Source organism: Ascaphus truei, chromosome 10 (assembly GCF_040206685.1).
Source record: "Ascaphus truei isolate aAscTru1 chromosome 10, aAscTru1.hap1, whole genome shotgun sequence".
NCBI lineage: Eukaryota > Metazoa > Chordata > Amphibia > Anura > Ascaphidae > Ascaphus > Ascaphus truei.
This window is the reverse complement of record NC_134492.1, coordinates 22957226-22984124: the sequence shown is the minus strand read 5'-3', so window position 1 is coordinate 22984124 and position 26899 is coordinate 22957226. Positions and strand designations below refer to the sequence as shown.

At 41.0% G+C, this 26899-nt stretch overlaps 1 protein-coding gene across 4 annotated transcripts in view; it reads left to right on the top strand.

Moving 5' to 3' along the window:
* The first annotated feature begins 14655 nt into the window (after positions 1 to 14655).
* B4GALT2 (beta-1,4-galactosyltransferase 2) overlaps positions 14656 to 26899 on the top strand; it is a 102229-nt gene continuing 89985 nt past the window's right edge. For 3 of the 4 annotated variants that reach the window (XM_075616218.1, XM_075616221.1, XM_075616220.1), the window contains exon 1: positions 14656 to 14810. The gene's annotated coding sequence lies outside the window, so the exon portion shown is untranslated. Of the gene's footprint in view, positions 14811 to 26764 lie in introns of those variants that run through there. The other variant, XM_075616219.1, reaches the window with a different exon arrangement.

The window sequence follows — 26899 nt, the reverse complement described above, 5'->3', positions numbered from 1 at the left end:
CTGCAACCCTCGAATCACAAAATTTCTTAGTTACAGCAGGGCCCCGCTTCTCGGCGCCTCGTTTTTCGGCGATCCGCCGGTACGGCGGTACCGAGAAGGGGACCGCTATATCTGCGCATACGCAGGGGAACTTGCTTGCAGTTTGATTGTGACAAATCTAATATAGAGTGCTTTTCCTGGTAATGTACAGGTTAATAATAGCTTCAATCAGACTTAGAACTATGCAACTAATTTTGACAGATTTATTATAAATCGTTCTTCCTGGTAATGCACAGGTTATTAAGAATTTATTTTAGTGTTAGGTACCCTTTAGATGTGGTCTGCCGTGTAGTGGCTCAAGGGCTTACAACACTTCGGCCAAAATGTTAAACTAAAAGACCATTTTATTTAATAGATATTTATACATATATATTTAGGCACTGTAAATCTCTGTCTGTGTTTCATGTTCTGTCTCTGGTTTTAAATATATATTGCCATGCTCAGTAGCGCTCCTCTGTGACACTTATATGCTTATATATATGTTGTGGTTATTTTGGGGGTTCAATATGACCTTGCAGGTGTCCTGTATATATATTTAGATTGTAAGCTCCTCGGAGCAGGGACTCCTCTTCCTTAATGTTACTTTTATGTCTGAAGCACTTATTCCCATCACCTGTTATTTATATTATTTGTTATTTATATGATTACAACATGTATTACTACTGTGAAGCGCTATGTACATTTTTGGCGCTATATAAATAAAGACATACAATACAATATATAAATATATATATAAAGCATTTACTTAGCCACAGAACGGTATCATCTATTTATTTTTTGATTATTATATATATATATATATACATATATATTCTTCCCACGCTTATTGCTATAGTAAAGGTTATTGCCACATTTCTCCTGGGGGAAGAAATCTCTCTAGACTATTGATTTAACATGTGTGCTTGGATATGCTGGTTAAAGCAGCAATACGGGTTTCATTGTTTTTTAATTTTTTATTACGGGATTGAACAGGGGATCTCCAAAGCTAAACTGTGTTCATTTGATCTCCGGGGACCCCCTGCTTCTAGAGATACTTACCTCCGCAGGGGGTACCGGTAGCTTGGTGGCGTTTAAATGTCCCGGTCACGCAGGCCGATAGGAAGACGCACCGGATGACCTCACGGCTTCCTATTAGCCCGCGTGATGCAGGACATTTAAACGCCGCCATTATGTTAGGCACACAAGTTCCCTGCCTGCATAGATAGTGGCACCTCTACGGGGGTAAGTATCTCTAGAAGCATGGGGTTTCCCAGAGCTGAAATTAACACAGTTCAGCTCCGAAGACCCTCTTCTTCAATCCTGTAATAATAATAAAAAATGGAAATAATGAAACCTGCATTGTTGCTTTAAATTGGAGTGTGATGGATGAGTTTAAAGAGGAAGGGCCACAAAACATCCCAAACTATTTACAATGAGACACACAATCTTAGCGAGCTCAAACCCCAGACTCACAGTATTATGTATGTATATATTTATTTGTGTCAATTGGAGTGCTATGGGATAGGGACCTCACACATACAGTACTGTACAATAGTAAACAAACAAGCCCAGTGCTTAACCAATATGGTAGATTATTTAGTTCATTTCAACTGTATATGGTTTTTCTTCTCATGATCATGGGTCATTTAGTTCAAAAGCAATAGTCTAGTGAGAGATTTCTTCCCCCAGGAGAAAGGTGGTAATTACCTTATAGCAATAAGCGTGGGAAATATATATATATATATATATATATATATATATATATATATATATATATATATATATATATATATGTTATATGGTTTTGAAGCAACAGGTGGCACTGTGTGCTCATTTGCATGTCATTTCCCAGAATCCCTTGCTGCACTTTCCGTTTTTACATTTTGTTCACTATATTTATTAGGGCGCTTCTGGTTTTTTTACCCAGTTTTAACTGGACTATAGCTCACACATAGCACATACAGTGCTCCTAATTGTAACCCTTTAGGCACTGCATACGTCACACACCTCATGCTATTGACTATCATTGTTTAGCTTTCTCTTTTCTCTATACAGCAGAGGAGATACAAAAGGACACAGTATACAATAGGCAGGGTAGGACCTGCTGATAGGGGTTCGCCTTGATGTGGTCACAGACTTGATATGTTTTGGCCAAAAGATTGAACTACAGTAAATGACTCATACTTATGAGAAGAAAAAACAAATAGAAATGAACTAAATCATTTGCCATATTGGATGCATTGGGGATTCTTTGTTTATTTCTGTATAAATGAGGTCACTTTCCCAGCAGCGGTTCAGTTGGCACAATTAAATATATACATATATATTATACTGTGGGTCTGGGTTTTGAGTTCGCTAACATTGTATATGTCTAATTGCGTATGTCTATGTATATTCATCGTATTTCTTTTTGAGTCGTCCTGAGCTAGAATGTTAGGCCAGATTTTTAAAGCTTTTTAATACACCTTAAATTATTAAGTGAGCATTCACCGTACAAAAGCTGTTACACAGCCAAGTGCTTTCCCTTTATTGCAAATCCACTACATGTCACTATGTGGCTATTGCATCTTTAAGAAGTTCACTGAGGATTGGCCTGGATTGACCTTGAGCAATAACTTGGCACAGACATAAAGTACAATGTATTCATGAGGATTTCTAACTCCCTTGAATGGAGAAACCAATGAGATGAACATGGCCCTTTGTGCTATTCTCCTCACGCTAAGATTATCTTGTAGCAGCCACGAGCATAATATTATTACGCAGATTATAAAAAGACTATAAATAAGCACTCATCTTTCCCGTCGTCAGGTTCGGAAAATCAGCGCTCATTACTGTATTAAGGAGGTTATGGAGAAGCAGTAATTAACATATTGTCAGACACACAAAAAAGTAGCCATTGCAGCCCCGCACAAATTATGTATAAGTGGGTTTCACTGATTTCTCCCATGTACTGTAGCATGAAGTTCATTAAGGGTTTAGAACTGCGAAGCATATCAATTAGCAATGAGCTGGAAGGTGCTTCTATGCCCAGTCATTAATGGATTCTGAAAATGACAAATAAGTGTTCAATATTGTGTTGTGAACTGTGCAGAAAGACATCATTAATGCCCCATACTTTAGCAGGTACAGATGGGAGCTGCTAATTACTCTGCTGTAAGCACTGTATAAATATACATGTTTAAAGGTGTGTGATTTACTAGAGAGACACATATTAATTCCCCATGGAAATGAATATGCAGGTATGTAAAGTAGGGGTGAGTATTATTGCACCCTTCTATCTATTCTATAGGTATGTTGTGCATCCTTTCACACTCAAGAGCGCATCCAAATCCAGTGTTGGAGCATATATCCCCTGGAGGACATACAGGCAAAGTACAGGAGATACAAAGAGGGCTAATGTTACTGTGCGTGGCTGATACAAAATGTAAATATGAGGAAATGCTTAAAGCTGCAGTTCCAGCAATATCCAGCATGTGTGTTTTTTTTACTAAATCAGTTCTGTACTATGAGAAAATACTTGTAGCATTTAAATTGATTTAAAAAAAATGTTTCTAATGTAGGAAGCATTGCCAAAGTGACAGCACCCTTCCCGTTCTGATAGGCTCTGGCTCTTGAGCCCCACCCTCTCCCTAGGAGTGCACCAATTGTATCTAGTAACTGCCAGTCAATCATATTCTGGAACTACATTGCCCAGAATGCTGTGCAAGAACTAAATAACCCGGAGCAAGCGATCGATTACAGGAGAACGGATTGATCTGCAGCTTAGCTAATTACTTGTCAGTGTGCAGATTGTATCGATGCATATATTGAATGGGAAAAATATATATCTAGATATATATATATATATATATATTTTTTTAAACGGCAGCTTGAACTGCAGCTTTAAGTGAACATGAGCAGACTAGTGTCAGGATTCAATAAAATCCGAAAAAGCGTTGGGAAGTAAGTTAATTTGTAGTACAATGTAGTCACAACACTCCTGGTACAAAAATCTTAGTTAAAAAAAATCTTAAAACATCATATCTTCTTTATTATGACATCAACAAAAAAATACTACGCCAACATTTTATTCAAACATCATAATAATCCATAGAAAAAATAGATAATACAGATCTTAAACATACTGGCACCTCGGGCCAGATTGGCCCTTCTATTGGTTCTGCTAGCGGCTCTCTACCAGCCACCTTTTATATAATGGACACATAGTATCATTGATTACATGACACTGTAACGCACGCCTCCACGGGGAAATCGCTGCAGAAAATGTTGCGATACCATCAAAAGCGTCCCATTGCTAGGCAACCGTCCCAATACCGGGGCGTATGTCTGTAGTGGGAAAACATCATTATAATAAGTCAGCAATTCTATTAGAACATCCCATCAGCAGGCATGAGTCTACAAGCAGTCAAATGTAATATATCCATAGCAACATTATAAGCAAACAGCAATACAAATGTCAAAGCATATACAATATATACAAACTACACACTGAGTGATAGAATCCCACTGATTAAAGTCTATACATGAAAGTACAAGTACACAAATTAGTGATTTGAGTGCTCCAGTGCTAGATCCATGACTGCTTGTACATGTCATGCAATTACATAAACAGAGGCACAGTCCTGGGGGCTAGTGCTGTACAATAAGTGAATGTAACAACAGTGACTCTCAATAAGATATAAAGTACCAAGAGACAAAATATTCCCTGAAGGTTAGGAATGGTGGGTTGTAGCCCGCTCGTCAAAACCTCATTGGGATTGTCCCTGGACTAATATTGGCACATGAGGTACACTTAGTAATATGTAGCAATGTACTCGCAAGATGATGTACCCCTGTCCTGTGCCTCTGGATGAGCGTGCAGCCAAGTGTGGTGACGAGATGAACAAAAATAGGATGTTTGGCGCACAGCCAAAAGAGTGGGTCACAAAAACAAGATGAATAAAAAATGCTTTATTGGTCCATAGTTAAAAAAAAAATGAGGTAAACACCCTCCTACGCGTTTCGTGCATAAAGCATTTTATCAAGGATAAAGTGCTTTATGCACGAAACGCGTAGTAGGGTGTTTACGCGTAGGTGAAACGCGTAGTAGGGTGTTTACGCGTAGGTGACATCACTAACATCTCTGGTCTTATGCTTTATCCCTTTCTATTTTCTTATTCTTTCATGTTTCTGGTCCATTTGGTTGATGTAATCGTCTTTCTGTCTTTCTGTCCCTCCTCAAGGCGAAAGCACAGTTGACCTTCGACCATTGGGGTGTCCTCTGCTGTATGGAGATGTTGGTCATGGGCTGATGGTATTATCCATATCCAGTTTGCACTGTATGGCCACCCCATTTTTCGACCAGATTTTGAGAAAGGAAGATTTTCTCTTACAATTAGGAATTATCTTGGGTAGGAAGATAGGTTTCATGTTAGAGGCAATTCAAGCAGGGGGTCTCCGGAGCTGAACCCCATTAATTCCATCTCTGGGGAACTGCTTCTGGAGATACTTACCTCAGCAGGCGGTGCTAGTAACCCTCTGCTTGGCTAGCCGGGTTTCACGTAATGATGGTGCTTAAAGATCCCGCGCCCTGCGGGACAATAGCAAGTTGTTATGTCATCAGATTCAGCTTCCTATTGGCCGACCTGACGTCGCTTTAAATGTTTAGAGCTTTAAATGTTGCGAAATACCGACACCACCTTTGGATGTAAGTATCTTGGGAAGCAGGGGTCCCCTAAGCTGAAATTAATGGAGTTCAGCTCCAGAGACCCCCTGCTTCAAACCTTTGTTATAAAACAATAATAATAATAATAATAATAATTTAAAAAAAAAAGCATGAATTGTCCCTTTAAGTCACAGTTGGTCACCTGAACATAACAATTTATTCCTATACCAGTTTATCCCTGGGATTAACTTAGTTAATTGAAACATATTACTTCTATTTACCTCTATTAAGATGAATTTGTGTAAATACAGCATACAGACACATTTATTTTTTTAATAGATTTGTTTCAAACGATTTTGTTCTACAATTTGTATGATAGCTTAATGTTTGAGTAAGATTTCCCCCACACTCTTGATGGATATCCTAATGTGTTCTGTTAGCTTCACTCTATCAGACTTTAGCTACAGGTAATTGCTCTGAGGACAGATTGAAAAATGGTTAGGAATTCTTTTGTGTGAATACACCTTGTGAACTGCTGTCATGTATAGACCGTAATGAGTGGGATTGTATCAGGCAGGGAATCGTTATGTATATATTGTATCTGATTTGACATTTGTATTGCTGTTTGTTTATTAGTGTTGCTATGGATATATTACATTTGACTGCTTGTAGAGGCAAGCCTGATCATGGGACAACAGAATCGCTGACTTTTTATAATAATGTCTCCCTGCTACAGACATACGCCCCGGTTTTGGGACGGTTGCTACCAATGGGACGCTTCTGATGGTAGTGTGAGATTTTCTGCAGCATTTTCCATCCCAAATCAATGATACTATGCGTCCATTATATAAAAGAAGGCTGGTGGGCAGCCTCTCTAGCAGGACCAACATAAGGGCCATTCCGGCCCGAGGCGCCAGTCTTCTTTAGCTCTGTATCATCGCTGTATCTGTACCTTTTTTCACATTGTTTTCTATGGATTATGTTTTCAAAATGTGTTGCCTAAATATTTTTGTGTTGATGTGATAATAAAGAAGATTGTTGTACTAACGTGTTTGTACCAGGAGTGCTGGGACTATGTTTGTTTGTTTACGTTATTACAATTTAGCATTGCACTATGCTTACGTAGAATTGCAGCTTTGTTATTTGAAGCATTCCATCGGTTCTTAAGTATTCAAAAAGCAAAAGATTGTTAGCACAGTTATATTTGTGTAAAAATACCACTTTCCTCGTTTTATACCTATGTAAATCGTATGGAAATTACGTTTTCATAATGTGCACGTAGAAAAGGTTTTGTGCATGGTTGCACGCAAGTACATATTTTTTCACAAACTTACAGCCAACAAAACATTTCTACTGAACAACTGCATTTATTTTTTTATTAAACTGTTTTGTGTCATGCTGGGTATCAGGGCACAACCTATGTTTCTTGGATTAAATGAGAATACGGGTCCAGAACTCTTTGTTTAGGAAAACTGTGTATATCAAAGTCCTTGAGGTGAAGTGTATTTGGGATAAGTGAATGGGTGTAAGGGATGTTGAATTATACCAAGTAATTCTATATTTTAATATAATATATTAGTATTTAGCCTTGATGCACAGAACTGCACGTTACATTCTGAGGCACAATGAGTCCCATTTTTGCACATGGAAAGCAAGGGACTTCTCCAAGGACACAGTTAGCTTGCATTTAACTTGGTTATTCCACTTCAAAGACAGGACACCATCACTAGGCCACTTCCCTACAGGTCTCAGACACTGGAGATGATTGTGGTTTCATTTCTGTGCTCATAACTCTTCTGATGGATACTGCCAGCTTCCCAGCTCCATTCATTAGAGGGGCGATCACCCAAAGCCTGGGATACCAGCCAAGTTGATGTCTCTGTGCTGCTAACTCTGAGTGATGTGCAGAATGTTGCTGTTGATGGGAGTATAATTTCTTCGCTCCTGAACAGGATGAAACTGTGGTGGATCTTAGGGTAAAAACACAGGCAAATAACCCATCCAGAGCTGGAGTAGTTAGCAAAGCATTGCCATGCAATCCGAGATTTTCTTTCTCCTGTAGGGTTCCCTTGTTCCTTACCAAATCTCATTGAATTCCTCGTTGTGCATTTGCCCCAGACCTCAGTTCAGAGGCTGTCTTGTGCAAATACGGCTCTATGATACTGCTCATGTGTCCTCATCCTGAAGCCATAAGATCAGGGCTTCTCAAATGGATCAGGGCTTCTGGTCTTAATGCAAAACTCAATTCCCCATTGCATGGATTCTCCTCTTCCCCTCTCTGCTACACAGCTTACAATGTAACAATGTGCCCTATTGTGTGGTCACTATAAAGTTAGGAAATTGTTATATAATCGGGATTTGCCTTGGCACATCTGTAGCTGTCCAGTTATTACAATTATTAAATTGAAATCGAAAAGCATACAATTTTTTTTTTTATTATTGTTTACCAATGAAACCATTTTTTTTTTCAAGATGAATGGCCCAATTCTATATTGTCCGAAGTGGCCAAAAATTTCCATTGAGGTGGACTACATAGAATTGCACCCTAAGGCGGTAGCTGCTGTGGGATAGTCCAATGTTTCCCCCGCTGCATCACATGGGAACAATTAGTGTGAACAATTAGCTGTTTTTACTCCATAACAAACAAAGAACCTTCTGATGCATTTATATTACATCTTCAAGTCATTTGCCACGTCCATCCACATGATGACACGTGAGACATGTGACTGATTAGATATGTTTAATGTCTCCATCTAATGGGAGAAATGTTTTTTCCCCGTTGTTTTTAAGGTTTGATCACTTGGATGCAATCTTCTTTAGCAGGCCCAGTTAATAGCAGATATCTGTGGATGGACTACACAATGAAGCAACACAACGGTGAGAACTTGTTTCCAAGCAATATCATGTCCCCCCACCTCATGTAAGCATCAGGTAACTCCCCCGTTTCCTCCTATTGTACTTCATAACCATCAATCAGCAAAACAAATAATGGTAAAAATAAACTTGAAGCAAAATACCTTAAAGGAGCAATCCAAGCCAGCAAAATTTGTTGCAATTTTATTTTATATACCATTGAAGCTGGGGCTCTCCGCAGCTAAAACCCATTAATTTCAGCTCCGGGGACCCCCTACTTCCGGAGATACTTATCTCTGAAGTAGGTGCCGGTAGCTGCTCCGGCTGAGCAAGCAGGGCTTTAAAGTTTAAAGCTCTCGCGTCACATGAGCCAATAGGAAGCCGCACCAATTACATCACGGATTCCTATTGGCCCACCTGCACTTAATTTGGAGGTAAGTATCTCAGGGAGCGGGGGCTCCCCGGAGCTGAAATTAACAGGGGTCAATTCTGGATACCCACCCATGAAACATTACCCACCCATGAAACATTACCCACCCATGAAACATTACCCACCCATGAAACATTACCCACCCATGTTTCAATCTGATATGACATTTTAAAAAGTTCGCAAAAAATAAATGCAGGCTTGGATTGCCTCTTTAATGCATTGATTGACCCAGACAGATACATGTTAAATATAATGATATTGATATTTGTTTTGGATAATGTGTCAGTGGATTTTTTTTGTTTGCCTTCCACTGGATCAATAGACTGTAAATACAAATATAGGATAAGTATCTGTCGTCTAAATTTAACAATCAGTAGGTCAAAGTGGATGGACATGTCTTTTTTTCAACCTCATCTACTATGTAACATGCCAGTTTGTGGAGATTGAGACATGACACTTATGTACTTATGACTGAGAACCACGATGCCAAAAGAGGGTCTAGCAAAGTCTCCCATCTACTGTGAATTAGATGTTTTCCTTTGATAAATGTGGTGTGATTTTGTTTTGTTCAAGAGAGAGTAAGCTGGGTTACTCCTCTCTGGCACTGCTTATGTGTCTGTGATTTCAATCAGTGCAAAGTATTTGCCTTCACTTATAGTAAGTATTCTGCCCAGTTTTGTCACTATAGTAAACGCATGAATTACGTGTACAAATGCAGAAGTAATGCGGCATTATTGCAGCCATCCTTCAGAAGTGCCTATTGCAGGAGTGGACAACTCCAGTCCTCAAGGGCCACCAACAGATCAGGTTTTAAGGATATCCTGCTTCAGCACAGATGGCTCAATCAGTGGCTCAAAGACTGAGCCACCTGTGCTGAAGCAGGGAGTGATTAAGCCTCCTGAGCCAAAGCAGGGTTATCCTTAAAACCTGAACTGTTGGTGGCCCTGGAGGATTGGAGTTGGCCACCTCTGGTCTATTGCATTGGATTGAAATGTTGGGAAAATAAAGTATTTATAGCTTTGATATAACTTTGGAATTGTTCTCTTTTTTTGCATATTATATCTTGGAGTCTTCCTTGGAGTTTCAGCGCCTACAAGTATTATTTGAATATTGTTTGAGTGCAAGTTTATGTGTTTCTGTAGCCAATGAACTGGGGTTGGGGGGGGAGGAGAAGAGAGAGAGACCCCAATGCTCTCTAAAAAACAACATTGCTGCCCGTCTGAAGTTCGGCAAAGAGCACATACATGATCCACAAGACTCCTGGAACAATGTTCTATGGACAGACGAGTCAAAGGTAGAACTTTTTGGCCTCAATGAGAAATGTTATGTTTGGCAAAAACCAAACACTGCATTCGAACAGAAAAACCTCATCCCAACCATCAAGCAGGGTGGTGGGAGTGTGATGGTTTGGGGCTGCTTTGCTGGCTTAGGACCTGGACAGCTTGCCATGATTGACATAACCATAAATTCTGCATAGTATCAGAAGATTCTAGAGGAGAATGAGAGGCCATCCATCTATGAGCTGAAGCTGAAGCAAAAGTGGGTCATGCAGCAAGACAATGATCCTAAATAGACAAGCAGATCTACGAAAGGATGGCTGCAGAAGAAGAAATTCCACCTTTTAGAATGGCCTAGTCAAAGTCCGGACCTAAACCCCATCAAAATGTTGTGGCAGGACATGAAGCGGGCTGTCCATGCAAGGAAGTCCTCAAATGTCACTGAGTTGAAGCAGTTTTGTAAGGAGGAATGGGCCAAAGTTCCTCAAAACTGTTGTGAGAGACTGACTTACAGAAAACGCTTGTTTGCAGTCATTGCTGCTCAAGGGGGTGCCACCAAGTACTGAATCTAAAGGTTCGCATACTTTTTCACACATGGGTATTGAATCTTGAATCATTTGTGGATAAATAAATGTTGAAAAAGTATCATGCTTTTGTGCCATTTGTTTGATCAGGTTATCTATTATTAGGACTTAGATGTATGAAAAAGGTACTTTGTTAATTTAATGTTGCCAATTTGAATGTGACATTTGGTTACACAATGAGTTAGGAGAGATGTTACTGGTTATAGAATGAGTTAGGAGAGATGTTACCAGTTATAGAATGAGTTAGGAGACATGTTACGGGTAAGGCTGAGTCCATAGAGGGGGTAGCAGGGCTGAGACGCGCTGATGCTGAGGCTCGCCTGCTGAAATCTGCGCGATTTCATGCCCATGCAGGCGAGCCAGCGGGCGCGATCGGGAGGCGGGGCAGTGACGTCGCTGGGCCAATCGCCCGCGACGCACCGACGTCAACGTCACGGCGCTGACGTCACGGCACCGTGACGTTGACGCTGCTCCGCGCTGATTGGATGTTTTCAGCCGACAGCGCTCTGAAAAACAGCTTGGCTGTCGGCTGAAAAATCCAGCGCCTCAGCACGCCTGCGGAGCCCCCTCTAAAGACATCCTCATGGAGGATGCAGGGGCTCAGCGCGGAGCGTCAGCACGGCTCAGCGCGGCCTCCCCTGCTATGGACTCGGCCTTATAGGAAGTTAGGAGAGACTTTACTGGTTGCAGGGGGAGTTAGGAGAGAAGTTACTGGTTATAGGAAGAGTTAGGAGAGATGGTACCGGTTATAGAATGAGTTTGGAGAGATGTTGCTGGTTATAGAACGAGTTAGGAGAGATGTTACCGATTAATGGAAGAGTTAAGAGTGGTGTTACTGGTTATAGGACGTTAGGAGAGAAGTTACTGGTTATAGGAGAAGTTAGGAGTGATGTTACTGGTTATAGGTAGAGCTAGGAGAAAGGTTACTGGTTATAGGAAGAGTTAGGAGAGACGATACTTGGTATAATATTATAACAAAATGTATCTGAGCAGGTCATGTTTTTTTTAACGGATTAAATTAATTGGAGACAATTTACTAAAATATCATAGTCCTCAAAAAGAAAAACTCAAATTCTTTTCAGCAGGATTCCTTTCCTTTAAGAAATATATTGTTTTTGTTCACTGGTTTTACCCCAGTTTTGCAGGCGGGAGACTTTAGTAAATATTCCCACTGATTCTGGGGTGGTGGTGAAACCTGCTTATTCAGGTGCAGATTCACCTAAGGGAACCTAAGGTGCTAAAGTTGAGCACCATTTAGTTAATCTGGGCCTCAGTCAGGCAGATATATATTTTACTATACAACAGATGATAGGGTTGCAAATTGAGGTGATGGAATATTTTGGGGCCGAGTCAATGACCAAATATTAATACATGTATGAAAAAGATACTTCACCAAAAGCACATGACCAGGGAAGGAGACACAGCACAACGTGTAGATTATAAAAAGGGTATTTAACCATATCCACAGGCAGTGGTGGATTTCACATTGGGCCCGGGCCTAGGGTGGCAACATTTTGTGGCGGCAAATGTTCTCTGGCCTATCAGAATTAATGGGAATACACTTACATATGTCCTGCCGCCTCCTTGCTTCCACCCTCTTATCTCCATTGGATTATATATATATATATATATAATAATCAAAAAATAAATAGACGATACCGTTCTGTGGCTAACGAAATTTATCATTTTTTGATACATTTCGTTAGCCACAGAACGGTATCATCTATTTATTTTTTGATTATTGAAGCTCGGCTAACACGGGACTGATACCTCTACATATATATATATATATATATCCCCCTCACACAGAGGTATAGGGAACTAATGCCGTGTAGTGTAGGACTTGCACTTATTATGGTTTACCTTGACGATTTGGTGTGCAAGCTTATGATGTTTTGACCAAAATTTCTAACTAAAAAAAACATATTTTAATATTAATAGCATTAGCATTATTATTTACACTGAAGCATCATTTCTTGTAATTATTACCATGTATGTTTTGTCATTTGGATGTAGCACTGGGCACCCCCTGTGTTTGCTGTATTTGTGTGCCACAAAAGCCCAGTTGCACTCTATGTGGCATTACATATAGTCAAGATTAGGTGGGTGTGGGCGTTTGAGCTTGCTGGGTGTGTATGTTAATATATATATATATACGGTACTGATACCTCTACATATATATATATATAGCAAAATAGGAGAAAGGAAGAGGCACACAAATTGTAGTGGAATCAAATGATTTCAAATGTATTAATGCATCAGAGCTAACACCTTGAGGTGTTTGGTCTGAGGAAGGGACTGCTTGTCCTGAAACGTTACCATTGTTAGCTCTGATGCATTAATACATTTGAAATCATTTGATTCCACTACAATTTGTGTGCCTCTTCCTTTCTCCTATTTTGCTATTACTTTGGATCCAGCTTTGGGACGCCAGGATCAACGGAAGGTGAGCACCAAATATAAACAGCTTGAGAAATTATTTCTTTAAACAGTGGTGTGCCACTTATTATCTCTTTTGTGTATATATATATATATATATATATATATATATATATATAAAATCAATATATATATATCTTTATTTATGTAGCGCCATCCATGTACATAGCGCTTCACAGCAGTAACACACGTGACATAATCATATAACACAAAATGGGAATAAGCGCTTCAGACATAAAAGTAACATTAGGAAAAGGAGTCCCTGCCCCAAAGAGCTTACAATCTACCCTTTTGCTGCAAGAGAGGCCTGCCACACACTGGCAGTCAAAAGGTTAATAATGTATTTTTTTTTTTTTTAAACAGCTCAAAGAGAGTGGGAGACAGAGAGACACTGACAGACATTCAGACTGACAGATAAGAGATGCAGGATGGAGAGATAGAGGGAAACACTGGAGACAAAAAGCAGAGAGCAGCAGCGGGTGGTGGGAGGCAGACAAGGAGGGGGAGATGAGGAGGAGGGGGTGCAGGGAAAGAGCAGGGAGAGAGGGGGAGAGGAGTGAGGGGGAGAGGAGTGAGGGGAAGAGGAGTGAGGGGGAGAGGGGATAGGGAGAGAGGAGGAGGAGGGGGGGAGGAGGAGATAGAGAGGAGAATGAGGTGGGAGAGAGGGGGAAAGGGAGAGAGGGGGAAGAGAGGGAAGAGGAGTGAGGGGTTGAGGATATAGAGAGGAGAAGGAGAGGGAGGAGGGAGAGAGGAGTGAGGGGGATAGGAGGAGGAGATAGAGAGGAGAAGAGGAGGGAGGAGGGAGAGAGGGAGGGAGAGAGGGAGGGAGAGAGGGAGGGAGAGAGGAGGGGGGATGAGGAGGAGGACGGAGGGAGAGAGGGGGGAAAGGGAGGGGGACAGAGGGGGAAGAGGAGAGAAGGAGGTGCAGCGCTTCTCCTGCAGCTTTGATCACTCCGACTCTCCGTAGCTGGCTGGGTTTGGGGGGTGGGGGGGTCTTTTTGTGTTGGTTGCATTTACTTGCTATCCCCTTTCTTGTAGAGAGGTGACGGGGAGAGCTCGGGGTCCCGGCCGGGGGGGTAGATACTATATATCTCCCATTGGTGAAGGGGAGGGGGTGCAGAGCCAGCCGAGTCCCGGGAGAAGCCCCCTCCCCGCGGCGGGGTCCTGACAGGAGGTGGGAGAGGGGTGGAGAGAGCCAGCGCTGAGCGAGAGGCGAGCCACGGATACAGAGTAACCGCTGCAAGCCGGAGGGAGGAGAGAAGGAGAGAGAGAAGGGAGAGAGGGTGAGAAGCAGGGAGGGAGAGAAGGGGAGAGGGGGAGAAGGAAAGGGAGAGAGGGGGAGGAAGGAAGGAGGGAGAGAGAAGGGAAGAGGGAGAGAAGCAGGGGGGGAGAGAAGGAGAGAGGGGGGAAGGAAAGGGAGAGAGGGGGAGCAAGGAAGGAGGGAAGAGAGAGAAGGGGGGATGATGGAGCTGAGCCAGGCCCGGGGGAGAGGAGTGAGGATGCTCGGTGAGCTGCCCGGGCTCATGGCTGCAGACAGCAGGTAACAAGCTGGACAGCATCCCGGGGTAAGTGAGAGCACATCTGTGCATCCATCATCCATTATACCGGCACATACATATTGTACACACACATACACCACCACCCATTATACATTACACATTATATATATATACTCACTCCGCCCGTATAGGCCAGGCACACATACTGTCTATACATCATCCAGGATATACATAAACATCACGTATAGAGGCACATATACACCGACCCACACGTGTGTGTATGTGTATATATGAATGTCTAGTATATATGTGTATACCAGCCTGTATATTATAAAGGCACATGAATATGCACCACCCACTGTGTGTGTGTGTGTGTGTGTGTGTGTGTGTGTGTGTGTGTGTGTGTGTGTGTGTGTGTGTGTGTGTGTGTGTGTGTGTATGTGTGTGTGTGTATATATATATATATATATATATATATATATATCCAGTGCTGGGGTGCACAATGCCACATCTGCATGTTGGAATACAGCATATGTGTATATGTATTATATACAGTATCTGAAGAGGGGGTAAATAGAATAAAACATCTGTTCAGGGAAGGAATACAGTATGCAGAATATCACATCTGTATGCAAACGTATATCCAGTACAGGGGTATACTGTGTATATGTATATCAGTATATGTTTTATAAACTGCATGTGAAAGGAGGGGTATACCAAATAACACATCTGTCCAGAGAAGAGAGATGCAGAATATCACATCTGTATGTAAATGTAAATCCAGGGGTATACAGCATCTGTCTCACGGTTTGTGTATAAAGTGCAATGGTGCACACAATTCAGCATTTGTCTGGTTATGTATACAGTATATATATATTGGGCAAATATATAGTGTACAGAATTATAGCATCTGGGTTACTTTTTATATCTAGTGCACACATCCGTATTACTGTATGTATGTGTATATATATATATATATATATATATATATATATATAATATATATATATATATATATATATATATATATATATATATATATATATATATATATATATCTCCACATATCTATATACATTTACATTGTATCTGTCCAGTGCAGTAGTATATAGAAACAAAATCTGCTTGGCTATAAATGCAGTGCAGGGATACAGTCTGACTTAGAACTGTGTCAGTGTACAGTATATAGAAAACAGCATTTCTGACCTGTGCACTGTACTGTATACTATATATATATATTTTTTTGTGGGTGTACATGCAGAATACAGCATGTCTGCATATACAGTACAGTGTGGGGTTATAGTGTTCTCGGTCCAAAATCTTCAGTTCTATAAACACACCTGAAATACTTAGTAACTTAAAACATGATTCTTTTTATAGGAGAATCCACTGTCTGGGTGACCTTATAAACAAAAGACACATAATACTGTATCAAAAAAACCACCCCTGTACATCCCCATCTCTCTCTGTAATCTCTCCCTTTCTCGCTCCTTCAACGTTGACAATTAGTTACCATTATATTTCCCTTCTTTCACATGACGTTTATCATGCTGCATATGACCTGCCGTTGAGGAAAGTACTTATCTCCTTTTATATTTGCCAGATTGAATGAAAGATTCTTTAGTTACATGTTTTGGTCGGAAAATGAAAAGCTGGCTCACTGTGTCCCAGTAAACCCCAAACACGGGTCCTGCACAGGCTTTAAATCTGTACTTTGTCACGAGTTGAACTTTCCTTCCTTCTCTCTTCCGTTAAAAAGTACTGTGGGGGTCATGCACTAAGCTCCGTTAAGTCGTTTTTAGAGCGCAAAGTGCTCTTAGAACGTGATGTTGCGCTGAACACGATGCACTAAGCCACGCAAACAGGCACTTTGCGCTCTAAAACTGACTTTTTTCAGGAAATTTTTCTAAGTCCAACTTTGCTCGCTCATTACCATGTAACTCCAATGTACAATGGTTACCATGTTACCATGTTAAATTCTGCCCTTAAGCGGGATGCACTAAGCTACGTAACCTTAGCGTACGCGAAAGTTGCGTTCAACAGAACACGTCAGCTCAAGGTAGACGCAAAAAAAGCTGGACTTAGAAAAATTTCTTGCTTTACATTTTTGCATGCGTAACACCCATATAACAGGCCGGCGGGTGTCCCCGGCTGACCCCGCGGGGGTCCCCGAGGGAGGCCGGGGGTCGCGTGGGTATCCCCGGCTGACCCCGCGGCCGTCCCGGGGTCCCCACGGGCCTGCGGTACCAATGTTGTGCCTACAAAAATACTAAACATTATTTCTAACTAAATACACCCCCCTAACACATACAGTACAATAATGTGCAAAATAACTATTATCCAGATATGGATAATACCTGTAGATTATTTGCCCATTATTAAACACTGCATTAGCATACCTAAATAAAGTAAATTAATACAGTAGCCAGCTAATCCAATGAATACAAGCAGTAACAACATGAACAATGAATTAATTAAACCATTAACCAATGAAACCAATTAATTCCTAAACCAACTCAAAATGAATAGTAACACTAACCAATCAAACCAATTAATTACTACAACATTAATGAATGTAAACATTAAAAGACAAAGAAATAAATTCAAACAATATCTGAAATAACCATAAAACACATTAGCTAATATTCTACAACATTAACTACAAACGAACACTAATCGCAAACATTTTATTACCATTAAGCAGGAAAAAAACAAACAATCACATCCACATAAGAAACTGACATTAAAAAAACCAACAGCAACACCAAGCAAGAAATGCCCCCCAAATATTGTCATAATAATGTATTAATCTGTACCCTAAAGTGGTACAGATTCATATATTATCAGTCAATGTGCCTCCCCAAAAAATCAAAAAACACATCCAATGAAGAAACCTGTAAAAAGAGACATTTACAAACATTCAATATATTACTTACCATTAGAAGCGGTGGCCCTCCGACTCCCGGGGTAACAGGAAGCTCACGTACGTTGAAGGCCTCCAACAGCATCCGATGCCATCCGCCATGAAGATCCGGATCAGGTACCCAAATCTTCTTTTTTCTTTCTTTAATCACCTTCTTCTATCTTCATCTGTTACCATTTCTTGATCTTCTTTATCTTCTATCTTCATCTGTCAATCCAAATGGTAAATCCCAACCGATGTTGTCTCGTCGTCTTCTTGGGCTCAAATGAGGCGTCACGGCCTTAAATAGGGCTTGTGACGTCACATTTAGCCTCAAAATGGTTAACAGCCACCTGATTGGCTGTTAAAGCATGTTCCGACTTTAATTTTTTTTTTTACATGACGTCACTTAAAGGGAATGATGCCAGCCAATCAGAATGGCTGTGCTTCATTTGCCTTTAAGATGACGTGACGAAGCCGGTGTCACATGGTATTTCAGCCAATCAGATCGTGGGAACCAATTCCACACTCTGATTGGCTGAATTACCATGTAACGCCGGCCATCTTGGATTTAGTGAAGTCATCTTAAAGGCAAATGAAACACAGCCATTCTGATTGGCTGGCATCATTCCCTTTAAGTGACGTCATGTAAAAACAAAAAAAATTAAAGTCAGAACATGGTTTTAACAGCCAATCAGGTGGCTGTTAACCATTTTGAGGCTAAATGTGACGTCACAAGCCCTATTTAAGGCCGTGACGCCTCATTTGAGCCCTAGAAGACGACGAGACAACATCGGTTGGGATTTAACATGGGTTTTTTTGGATTGACAGATGAAGATAGAAGATAAAGAACATCAAGAAATGGTGATAGAAGAAGGTGATTAAAGAAAGAAAAATGAAGATTTGGGCATCGGATGCTGGTGGAGGCCTTCAAGGTACGTGAGCTTCCTGTTTCCCCGGGAGTCGGAGGGCCACCGCTTTTAATGGTAAGTAAGATATTCAATGTTTGTAAATGTCTTTTTTTACAGGTTTTTTCACTGGATGTGTTTTTTGATTTTTTGGGGGAGACACATTGACTGATAATATATTAATTTGTACCACTTTAGGGTACAGATTAATACATTATTATGACAATATTTGGGGGCATTTCTGGCTTGATATGGCTGTTGGTTTTTTTTATTTCATTTTCTTATGTGGATGTCATTGTTTGTTTTTTTCATGCTTAATGGTAATACAATGTTTGCGATTGGTGTTCGTTTGTAGTTAATGTTGTATTATGTTAGCTAATGCGTTTTATGGTTATTTCAGAGATTGTTTGAATTTATTTCTTTGTATTTTAATGTTTAAATTCATTAATGTAGTAATTAATTGGTTTGATTGGTTAGTGTTACTATTCATTTTGAGTTTGTTTAGTAATTAATTGGTTTGATTGGTTAATGGTTTAATTAATTCATTGTTGATGTTGGTATTGCTTGTATCCATTGGATTAGCTGGCTACTGTTGTTATTAAGTGAAGTGTGTTTTTTTGGAGTTATGTTTTATTATTGTGTATCTGGTGCATTAATGTATTGTAATTAGGGTGCCCATTGAGTGCTATAGAGGCTTATCATGCCCATATTATTATTATATGGGTATGATGTACCACTATACTATTCAATGGGTACAGGGTGGGTATAGTCAGTCCGGGGTGGGTGCTTATGCCTCCCGGGTTTGTATGGGGGCAGGGTGGGTTAACCCCTTAATGACTATAGCGGTTAGTAACCGCTAAGGTGATTAAGGGGTTAGGGGCCATTAGAATGTCTTTATTATGTATATATGCTTTCTTGCAACGGAGGACAGAGGGACCTGCTGTTATGGTAAGTATAACTGTATTTATTTACTTTATTTATGTATGCTAATGCAGTGTTTAATAATGGGCAAATAATCTATTATCCCTATCTGGATAATAGTAGTTTTGCACATTATTGTACTGTATGTGTTAGGCCGGAGGGAGGGGGGGGGGGTCGTGTATTGATGTTTGTTAAATCTTTTTTTAATATACATGTGTTTCATAGTGTAGATGTGCAGGGGTTCTCCGGAGCTGAACCGCATTGGTTTCAGGTCAGAGGACCCCCTACTTCAGGAGATACAGGCCCAGTTATGGGGTGCCGGTATCCCCTGCACTTTCAAGCGTCCGCGTCACGTGACCGGGACATTGAAATTCTGCAGGGGATACCGGCACCTCATAACGGGGCCTGTATCTCCTGAAGTAGGGGGTCCTCGGACCTGAAACCAACACGGGTCAGCTCTGAAGACCCCCTGCTCATGTACACTTATTATTAAAACGTATTTATTTAGTGTACGATCGCCTGTAACAGCCTTGCATGGAGATACAGAATCTCCATGCAAATGTTACATGCAGCTTTTTTTTCTATCAGCTAGCGTATGTGAAGTTTAAGAATGCTAGCAGGGAGAAAAAAAGCAACACGTACGCTGTTGTGTTTTGAGCAGGTACGTTAAAAAATGGGCTCAAGACCTTAGTGAATCGCGTCCCCGGCCTCACTTTTTAACGGACGTGCTTTTTTGGAACATCAGAACGCAAACCTTAGTGCATAGCCCCCTATGTGTGCTATTTTAGTAGATCACCTCTGTGTAGGTAAATGGGAGTCTTAAACCGATAGGAGCAGGTCACTGTATCTGTCCAGTGCAACAGAATACAACATATAATATATCTTGTATTCATCCAGTGCAGGGATATTAAGAATAAAGGTTTGAGCTAACCCTGGGGGTTCTGAATCATTCCAGTATACCAATTACTCTAGCTGAGGAGTGGCCAACTCCAGTCCTCACGGGCCACCAACATGTCAGGTTTTCAGGATATCCCTGCTTCAGCACAGGTGGTTCAATCAGTGGCGCAGTCAATGACTGAGCCACTGATTAAGCCACCTGTGCTGCAGCAGGGATATCCCGTAAACCTGGCTTGTTGGTGGCCCTTGAGGCCTGGGGTTGGCTACCCCTTCTCTCGCTGATGTTTGAAACACACATGACAGAGTTATTCCGTTTTGATCTAGCTTCTTTATGTTGGACACTGTATTAGCAAGGTAGCTCCAGGTCATCATGAGATTGGAGTCTACGTCTGGAGACTGTTGAGAAGCTGAATGCACTCAGTTGAGCTAGAAAAACTGGGCCAATATCCTGTGACAATTGTCGGGTTGGCAGCAATTTTCCAGCTAGTCTCTTTATAGTTATTTATGGTTCTATTATGCTTGAAACTCAAGTGTCATTAAAAAAATATATTATGCCATTATTGTAGTCACTCTTCTAATGTTTTACTGTAGTATCAAGTTCTGTGACGTGGCCAAGGGCCCTGGCAGGTCTAAGTGTCATAGTACCCTGGTTAAGACTCATTGCTGTAATCCAAGGGTGGCCAACTCCAGTCCTCATGGGCCACCAAAAGGTCAGGTTTTAAGGATATCCCTGCTTCAGCTAAAGGGGCTCAGTTTTTTGACCGAGCCACTGATTGTCACCTGTGCTGAAGCTGGGATATCCCTAAAACCTGATCTGTTGGTGGCTCTTGAGGACTGGAGTTATCCACCCATGATCTAAAAGTGTCTTCTGTACGCTATAATTTAATGTATCCCTCTTTTATGTTGGTCCATTGAAATGGCAACACAATGCTGTTCTGCGCGCATTTTTTCATTTTACTAAATAATTTTGTATCTGTACTTTCCTTAACTTGTTTTTTTTTTAAAAAACTGCCACTACTTTATTTTGCAAACACAGGGATATACAGAATGCTTCACATACAGTTGTGCCTCTTGCACCTGTGCAGTGGATACTCTGTATATACTGTACTGTACACAACATCATCACACCATCTATAACCTTTCACCCAGCCTCTATTACAGGGGTCTCCAAACTATGGCCCGGGGGCCACATCAGGCCCCCCCACAAGATTTTATCCGGTCCGCAGCAACTTGATATATATTTTTGCTCATTATATACAGTATAATTTCCTAGTGTAAGCACGGCATCCTTTCTTTGTAATTGTCACATTCCTCTTTTGTTCTGAATCATATATCATGCTGATTACCCCAAAATAGATCCAAATAAAACGGATTCATTCATTTATAAAATATATAAATATATAAAAATGACAGAAAGATTTTTTTTCTTTGGCCCGCGAAAATGTGTAGAATATACGATGTGGCCCTCGCACTGAAAAGTTTGGAGACCACTGGTTTAATACTAGATCCCATACGAGATAAGACTTTTTTTGCTTTGACATCTCTTTGAAGACAAGAAGTTTGCTTCGATAAGATGCACTTTCCGGGGTAAATTTCTGCGTGCAGCTGAGTCACTTGAAAGAAATTTGTAAACCAATTATTTTTTAATTTGACGCAGATCTTCACCTGTACATGTTTATGCAAAATGTTTTAATTCAATTATAATACAGCAAGGCCTTGCTTCTCGGCGCCCCGCTTTTCGGCGATACGGCGGTACCGAGAAGGGGGCCACCGTGTCTGCGCATGCGCAGAACAGGCCGGTCCGGGGTTGCGCATGCGTAGAACGGGCCGGTCTGGGGTCGCACATGCGCAGAATGTTTTTTTTTGCTGATGTTGCGCATGCATAGAACGGCGCATTGCCGGTCTGCGCACATAACGAATATCGCCGGTTCTGGTTTTTCGGCGATTTTCGCTTTGCGGCGGGTCCTTAGAACGGAACCCGCCGCATGACTGGAGCCCTCCTGTTTATGCATAGTTTAACATAGGGGTGTCAAACTCAGTCCTCAAGGGCCACCAACAGGCCAGGTTTTATGGATATCCTTGCTTCAGCATAGGTGGCTTAGCCGTAAAACCTGGCCTGTTGGTAGCCCTTGAGGACTGCGTTTGACACCCCTGGTTTAACACACCTCCCTATCGTATTGTGGATTTCACAAATTGTAAGCGCACAGGCCAAATATACGCCCATTCCTCAGACCTCTTCAGGGCCGGAGCAGCCAGCAGCTCATAGTTACAGTGATTGACATTGTCAGTGTAACAGGTGACACAGAATAGATCATAGCAATTGTTCAATCAGACACTCAGCATCTGTAACATCTGCTCTTGTTCAGTTTATTTCTAATGTTATTTGTCCTGGAATTACAAACCTACTGTTTACTACCAAGCTTCAGGGGTACCGGGGGCACTGCTGCTTAATGAGGGTAGGGGAATAGGGCAGAGATACTCCATTTTTTTAATGCATGATATTGCAAACACTGTCTGAGAAACCATCTCACCTGCTTATAACAACAATAGATCCCCCTCCCCCCTGTTTCTAGATCAATGCCTTTGTATTAAGTGGGCAAAGGTAAATGGATTTTCTGTACAAAGTGTTTTGAGGACAAAGGTTGTAACCTGAAACGATGATTGTTCCTGTCCTGAAGTGTGATGATCAAACCCTATTGTGAAGGCATCTGTTGTACGGATATGTTTCCCTTCCTAAGGATACCACTGTGTATAACGTTTGGCCAAGGTCTTTGATCCCCTTTTCTATAAAAGAACTTGGGGTCATACTGGCCAACATTTAAAAATACATTTCCTGGACATTATACTAATTAGAGGGGTGGCTTTCTAATTTTGTTTTAATATGTGGATGATCGAACAGTGGTAGGGTTAACCCGGTCCGTGCTGGACACCAGGAACCAACAGTAAGGAAAGGAGCGACACCGCAAGAAAACAACAAGCATTCGGCCATCTCTTAATACATTTATTACGCTTTCTATATTCCCTCTGCTTTTGTGCCACTTTTCTTCTTCTTTTTGCCTCACTTTTCTTTCTCTCGTCTTAGGCTTGTTCTATAGTAGGTGCGGGCGCGCGCGCCTGTGCGAACGCACGTGCACGTGACGCACACTTTTTGTGTGTACGGTCTGTGCTGCCGGGAGCGACAGGTTTGCAGTGGTCTGTGTGTTTGTATATATATTTGTGTGTGTGTATGTTTGTATATGTGTGTGTAAAAATATGTGTGTGTGTGTGTGTGCATGTGTATGTATATGTATATGTGCGTGTGTGTGTATGTATATGTATATGTGTGTGTATGTATGTGTATGTATATGTGTGTGTGTGTATGTATATGTATATGTGTGTGTGTATGTGTATGTATATATGTGTGTGTGTGTGTGTGTGTGTGTGTGTGTGTGTGTGTGTGTGTGTGTGTGTGTGTGTGTGTGTGTGTGTGTGTGTGTGTATGTGTATGTATATGTGTGTGTGTGTGTATGTGTATGTATATGTGTGTGTGTATGTATATGTATATGTGTGTGTGTGTGTATGTGTATGTATATGTATATGTGTGTATGTATATGTATATGTGTGTGTGTGTGTGTATGTGTATGTATATGTATATGTATATGTAGTGTTCGACAAACCTATACATTTGCTCGCCCCGGGCGAGTGGATTTAACCCCCGGGCGAGTAAATATTGGCCCAAGCAGCACACGTTTGGTACTAGGTGGCGAGTAGATTTTTTTGTGTGGCGAGTAGATTTTTTGGTGATTTGTCAACCACTGTTATATGTGTGTGTGTGTGTATGTGTATGTATATGTATATGTGTGTGTGTGTGTGTGTGTGTGTGTGTAGATTGTGTGAGTTATTAATTTATTATATATTTTAAAAATTAAAAAAAGACACGTTGTGTAAGAATAAATCATTTATTAACATTGCGCACACACACACACACATACACACACGCGCGCACGGCCCTAGTATAGGACGGCTGGCTATCCACAGCCAACTATAAGTGGCGCGCGCGTGCTCTATCTTACGGGCCTTATGGGCCATAAGGAGCTACTCAATAAGACACCTTCTGGCGCCGCTTAGTGTAATATGCCCGTAACAGCCATTGAAATGAATGGGCTTTAGGGTGCCTTATGGAGTAGAGCTTCTTGGTAAACATGGCCCTGTGGTGGTGTCTTACTGGGAAACGCTGCTTAGCAAACAGGGCTCTTTATCGCCCATTCACTTGAAAGGGCCATAAGGTAAATATGACCCTATGTCCTGTCCTAACTCCGCACTTTCCGTTGCCCGTGGTTAGGATCTTTTCCTGCCTCAGCTCTAGTCCATGTCACTTCCTCCTGTATTCAGCACAGACACAGAGAGACTGTCAGAGTCACCTGACATCGGCCGCAGAGCGTGGTCAGCTCACTTCCAGCTACGGCATCATGTGACCCCAATCTCCAAGCAGAAGGGCTGAATATAGAAAGAGTTGCAGACAAGACTTAAAGCAGCAGTCCAAGCTGCCGCCCTCTCCCCCCCTTTAATATGGGCATCAATACAATCCACACAATGATAAGTAATTGGCTAAGTTGCCGATCGATACGTTCTCCTGTGATTAATCTGTGAATATTCAGCTCTGGGGTTCACTAAATGGCTGTTAGTGCAGCAGAAGAGTACCAAAGATGCAATGTTCCGTGGGGAAGATCATGTGACCAGGCAGTCACGAAATACAATTTGGTGTACTGCTAGAGAGAGGGCAGAGCTCAAAAAGGGCTGTGCCAAAGCCTGTTTCAGAAGAGGAAGGGGATTTGACTTTGTAAATGGTTGCTATGGAAACAAAAATGCTTGTTACATTATAATACATTAAAAATGTCATTCAGAGTTGTTTAAAAAAATACTACAATTATTTTCTCATAGTACAGAACTGATTAATTTAAAAAAAACACACACTTGTAGGATATTGCATGGTCTGCAGCTTTAAGGAAGGAAAATTGACCCAGTGGAATTGTGGGAGATTGGCCAATTTGTCCGTTTTATTGATAATCTCTTGGTCATTCCAGTAGACATGGGCAGTATGAGTTGGATATTGCTTTGTGGTTGTAACTGTTAGCGTTTGTATACCCTGGTCAGCACATGTGTGGGAGTTAAACAGCTAATGACACATTCACATATAAGTGCTTGGTAATGCATTGTTGATTTGTAATCTGGTCTGACTGGAGTTCCCTAAGGAGAGGTTTGAGACTGGTAATTATAATATAATATACGTCTATAGCGCTATTTGGGAGTGCAAAGCTCTATACTACAGACTAATTCATGCATAATACTTTCCTTGTAATACTCCATCATCACAGAGATAGATTCTTTTTTTTTTTTAACTTTATATATATATATATATATATATTTTTTTTCTAAAGAATATTGAAATATAAATGTTGCCTTGTGTCCTGGAACAGGATTGTTTATTTTCTGTATACTTTTTCTGCTCTCAGGCTGCCCTGTTCAAGCAGTCAGTGCTGCTGTGTTAATTGCAACATAGTTGTTACATTTCACCTTTTCCACAAGCAACTAGTCACTTGCCCTGGCAACCTCCAATGCTCATAGTTTGAGATTGGTTTAGCCTTCTCCCCCTGCCCTTATCTGTATACTGTTATGCCCCTTGGCTTGTTTCTGTCTGGAAAGGAAAGTGTGCTCTCTCTTTTCAACAGCAGCCAGTGAGTAGAGACATCTTCCACTGCTCCCTTAGAAAGGGATTCCTATTTACCTTCCCCTGATAAAAAAAAGCCACTACCTTTCAATAGGATACTTCTCCTCACAAGAGACATTTCCTACCACAAACTACATGCAAGTACTTTTATATTTCTGTTAACCCCACTCAATAAAGTTGAAGAAAATAGAAGGACTTTGTGTGCTTTAAAAAGGGGGTGAGTTTATGCTACATTGATCTTCTCACCTGCTACAAGTGAGCTGGGATCCAGAATACATTGAGTTTAGAGTTTTATTTTTGGAGTTGGTCAAAGTATTATTTATTAAGTGGTGGTATGGTGTGTCATTTCACTCGAGTTTCACTGTTAAGTGTGTTAAAAACTTGTTGAACTGCATTTTAAGTGGATTTATGGTTTATGACCAGAAATAAATGTTGGCTTTTATTGAATGTGCTGTGAAGCTCAGATCCAAAAGAATAGAAGTAAAATACTTTCCAGAACAGGAAAGGCAGCCTTAATCACAGGGATTTGTTTACAGGATTACACCTTTAAGACATCTCTCTCACTTGTCATTCAGAGAATTTCTCTGACTGGCTGAGACATGCAGAATTTGCTTTGCTTCAGAGTTAAAGATTTTGCTGAGAACTGCCCTACATTGTACCCTCAGAGGGACTGAAACTGCAGGTTTCCAGCCAGAAACATGGAAACAAATGTGCTTTAATTAAAGCGACAATCTGTTCCATTCCACGCAGCAGAAAATATACGTTCCTAAAAAAAATAAAAAGGCTTTAAACGAAAATCTTCTGGATAACGCAGTCTTTG